Consider the following 5,269-nt stretch of genomic DNA (forward strand, 5'->3'; position numbering starts at 1 on the left):
GGCTGGCCCCGCTCCATGCCAAACTACATCCGCGGTTCGTGGGCTGTGGGCCTCCTGCTGATGATGCTTGTTCCTGTGGGCTGAATCCAGGCGTCTTCATGCTTGTGCGTTCTCAATGCTGTTGGGAAAAATTCTGCTCAAATAGGCTTGCTCAGTGATCCCAAAAAGAGAGGAGTTTTTTTTACCTTTCTTTATTCGAATAAAAGGAGTGTCTGCTGGGGGGTTTCCCGGCAGGATCTCTTAACCCATCAGAGGTCACATTCTCTTTTTATCCCTATACCCTGACACGGCAGTGAGCCCTTCCCCTGTTCCCATTATTTGTTCCCTATTTTCATAAAGGCATCTGCTAATCCGGTACTTGTTTAAAGTACTCAGGGTTCACATTCTTCTCGGTTCACTTACCACATGTTCAACCCCCCAGTAGGTGCCCCTTTTGTTTGCTTATACATACTTAGTAATCTGGATTCAGAGTTTGTTTTGTCCAACTACAGCTCTGTTTGTAGCCTATTGTAGCCTGTCTATCCCCTTTGTCCTGTAAAGCAAGCAAGATTTAAAAGCAGGTGCTAAGCTAGCATCCCCTGCTATGTATCTGCAAGACAAATTTTATTTAATCAGTTCTCATCCTTCATCATATTAAGTTCTTGCAAGGACTTAATATCCTTTCTTCGTTCATCTCAATTTTCCCTTTTTTATCATCTAATTATTCTTGCAAACCTTTTCTAACATAGCCTTTTATTATTTCTTCTTGTGCAGTTCTAGGTGCAATTGTATGCCTTTAGACCATTGCGTTCTGCCCCCCAGTAATCTCTAAAAGGGAGAGAGTACAAGACTTACCACACACCTTACCAGGCCTATACCTATCATCAAAAAGCAATCCTTGATCAATAACATGATTCTGATCTTTGCCAGCCAAGCTCCTCATCTGGCTAATCCCAGTAATTAAAGAAGGCAAGTAAGCCATTCACGGTCCTCTTGTTTAAGACCTTCCATTAAACATTTTAAATCCTCAGCCTTTCCTTCTGCCAACTGGAAAGAGTCACTAATATTAAAACAATAAATCCCTTCAAGTTCCCCATGCCCATGATTGTGCCTTAATAATAGATAATCATTAATAGCTCTATTTTGTAAGACCACATGTTGAATTTCTCCTGATTCCTTATTTAAGGTTGCAAGAGATGGGATGTAAAATTAATTCTATTTTTTAAAATGCTTATTATTTTTATTTTTATTTTTATGTTTTTGTGAAAGGACAAGCGACCACAGTAAGTTGTTGATGGTTGTGGATGTTGCGGATGGTTAGTCCTGGGACTCTCACTAAAGATAGGCCTAGAACAATCAATCACTTCCACCTTTGATAAAAGGTTTACATCCCTATCACAGTTTGCATGCAATTGTAAAGCCGCTCGTTTGGATTGCTGTCCTCTAGACACATAGGAATGGTCATTATATCATGCACTGATTGCTCCCTGCTAAACAAAAAGCAAAGGTATTAGCAGCCTCCCAAACTAACCATACCCACATTTTCCCAAGAGGGTACTCTCCTGGGAAGATTGCTCTGACTCTCCATCTGCAACAAATCAAAATCTAGACTTGAAACATGCTGGTTCCAGTTCTTATGCTCCTTTTCCACTGTCTTCTCAGGCTTCCTTGTAGGCTAGTTGCTTAAGGTCACTACCCAGTGTGCTTTGTTTAAAGGTTATCCGCAATCCTCTGTCTTCTTTCAACTTGGAAGTGTACATTTCTGTAGCTTGTGTGGGCTTAGCAAGGATTTGGTGAATCCATCTGTGTTCCACTGCTTTCACTGCAGCCTCTGTAGTAAGTAACAGCTGAAAAGGTCCATTCCACTTAGGAGTCAATGATGATTCTTAACAGTCTTTTACCAGGATCCAGTCTCCAGGCTGAATATTGTGCACCACAAAGTCCAAGGGTACGGTTTGTGCAACTGGGCCTCCTGCCAAAGAGACAAGAGACAGTATCTTGCCCATGTATTGTCTTAAGTAAATATCACTTATTTCCTTTTCTCTCCCAGAGTGGGTGCTACTTGGGTAGGGTGTTCCGATCAGCAACTTACTGGGGAATAACCCTATGTCTCCCTTAGGTTTCGCCCTTATTTGGGCCAGGCAAAGGTAGCAATCTGGCCTAAGGTAAGCTAAGTTTCCATCGCTAGTTTCAGAAAGTTTTACTTTATTTCCCCATTCATTTTTTCCACCTTCCCTGAACTTTTGGGTCACCAGGAGGTATGCAAGTTCTATTGTATCTCCAATGCGTCATGATTCCCTGCAACACCTTCCCTGTGAAGTCAGTTTCTCTGTCTGCATCTATTGCCTCTATCATCCCATACCTAGGAATGATTTGTCCCAGAAATATCTTTGTGACAGAGCAGGACGCTGCTGAGGCTACACGAAATACTTCCAGCCACCCTGTAAGCTGGCATAGTATCACTAGGAGGTATTTAAGTTGCCCAGCCCTGCACATCGCAGTCAAATCTACCTGGCACACTGGACCAGGAGACCACCACTTGGCCTCCTTTTTTATCATTTGCTTTGCTTTATTACCTACTTTGAAACATATCAAACATCCCTTAGTGGCTGGTTTTGCTAGGACTAATAGCCCTATGGTAACAAAGATTTTCATAAAGGCATCTACTAATCCTTTGGAGCCCCAGTGGCTTCCCTCATAAAGTTGTTTCAAAACTTCTAGGACCAGTGACTTGGGTAGCCACTGTTTGCTGTCCCTGGTGAACCGGTTAGTTATTCTCTCTACTGCGCCACTATTTTTTATTACCTCTAACTCCTATGGCAGGAAACGCATTTCATCCAGCAGTGGCTAGGCCACTAGGAGTAAGGGGAAGATCTTAGATACTTCTGGTAGACTTATGCCACTTTCTGATCTTCTTTATCTGCCAGTCAATTACCTATTTCCTCCTACGAAAATCCTACCTGATGTCCTCTGGCATGTATTATAACCACCTCTTCTGGTAGATTCACCACCTTCAATAGGCAAGTAATTAAGCCCTCATGGACTAAGGCTTTTTCTCTGCAAGTCAATAACCCTTTTATTTTTTGGCACCATTTGGCTTATGCTCCTTTAAATAAATAAACAAACAAACAAATCACTTTGGCTTTTGAATCAGAACTGAATACTGAAATTTTATCATCAAAACATATGGCCAGATAAGCCTATAAACCAGCACTTTTCAGAAACAAGTTTTGCTTTAACTGGAACAAAACAGACCAGGCCCATTTTCCTGCAATTCCAAGGGATCACAGGATCGTAGAATCATTGAAATGCTTGGGATGGATGGGACCTCAAGGATCATCAAGTTCCAACCCCCTGCCACAGGCAGAGTTGCCAACTATTCGGTCAAGTATTCGATCAGGTAGCCCGGAGCTCCATGCAACCTGGCCTTTTTGAAAAACTTTCCTCTGACATCTAATCTAAATCTTTCCTCCTTTAGTTTAAAGTCATTTCCTTTTGTCTTATCACTATCTACTCATGTAAAATAAGTTTATTTCATTCCTCATTATAATCTCCCTTTTAATATTGAAGGCCACAATGAGGTCCCCCCGCAGCCTTCTCTTCTCCAGACTGAACAAGTCCAGCTCCTTCAGTCTGTTTTCGTACGAGAAGTCCTCCAGCCAGCCCCTTGATCACCACATTCAAGTGCCTTATTCTTTTTTTTTCTCCTCAACTTAATTATGTATAGCCCCAATATATAGAAGGTGCTAAATAAAACAAGTTTATTGTCTGGAGGACCTGCATTATCAAGTGTGTCTGCTTCAGTTTGGTTGTCCTCATCCTCCAGCCATACCGTATGCCAGAATCAGTTGGGAATGACTCCCTTGGCTCCCTCGTTGTTTACTGAGGGGCACGACATTTCTTTGGCTGGAGCCACAGCCTTAGCAGTCTTTGTGTTAATGCCCAAACCCTTTACAACTGGCACAATGATACTTTGACAAACAGGGACTTCCAGTGGGTCCCCTGTCTCCCATTGCCCCTTTCTCCAGGGTTTTGATATACATCCTAAAGATTTCTTCAAACCCCCCCCCCTTACAACGAAGATATATTACCCACTATAGAATAACATAATAGTGACACAAAACACAAAAACAATGTTCTATTTCCCATTTTCACACTTAATCATTTGAAAGAAAGGTCCAGACTTTCATTTTCCTGTGGCACCATTTTCCTGCACACCAGCATGTATAGCCCACATCTTTGGGTTTAAGAGTAGTTATGTAAATGTCTTGCCAGCTAATTGCAGCTACCTGACAGATGTAGGGTGCTTCCATGGCAGTGTTTGAGTTGGTTTCTGAAGTTTGCTTTCAAAGTGATTCCTCCAGAACTTCTCACTTGCTGTGCTTCAGTTGTTGCAGAGCACTTTGGTGTGCAGGCTGAATTTCCTCCTGGTGGAGCTAGGCTGGCAGATGTCTGTAAATGAGGCATCCTTGGGGCATTTCAGCCACCAGTGGGCCACAGGACCAAGGGCAGATGTAATCCAAAGTAAAGCTCCACAAATGTAATTGGTGTGGGTGTTGGATTTCCAGCCCCCATACTGTAACGCCATAGACTTGCTCCTGTTGCCCCATAGTGCTTGCTAGCAAGAACATAGCTGAGGGTGACAAACACATTTCAAAGCTGAAAGGACAGCATTCAAGAAGATTTATGCTGAAGAATAGCGCCTGAGCCAGCACCAGGCACTTGTTTTTGGAGAGATGAACTGTATCAGGGAAGTTGAGAGAACATTCTGCAGAGGATCACATTCCTTTTGAAAAGGAGGAAATGGGATTCGATTTGGGGTGTTTCTAGCACCCGGGTTTCACGGGAGACAGCACAGATCATGTAATCCTGTACCTGTTACAGCCCACTGCAATATTTTAGCAATCCAGAAGCAAATAGTGAAATAGGACAGACTCATCAATTAGGTGACTGACAAACACTGCAGGAATCTCATGTTCTTCGTGTGCCTTCACAGCAGCTTCTTACCCAACCTGCTGTGGAGCGGGCTCCAGTTTTGGTAACACACACATCACTCATTCAGCTGAGAGTGAAGAGTACACCATTACCACAGCGGGACTATGGTTCTGGATAAACCCAACATATTGGCAATGTCCGTGACGGAGCTTTTATAAAATTATACATATTTGCGCAGTACCTGCACATACCAAAACGCCCGGCTGGCAAAGCCGCGCGGGCAGCTGCCGGCGCTCAGTCCCTTTAAGGGCCACGGCGCTGTGCTGGCGAGGCGCCTGTGCCTTTAATTGCTGGC

Source organism: Meleagris gallopavo, chromosome 1, assembly GCF_000146605.3.
Source record: "Meleagris gallopavo isolate NT-WF06-2002-E0010 breed Aviagen turkey brand Nicholas breeding stock chromosome 1, Turkey_5.1, whole genome shotgun sequence".
Classification (NCBI taxonomy): domain Eukaryota; kingdom Metazoa; phylum Chordata; class Aves; order Galliformes; family Phasianidae; genus Meleagris; species Meleagris gallopavo.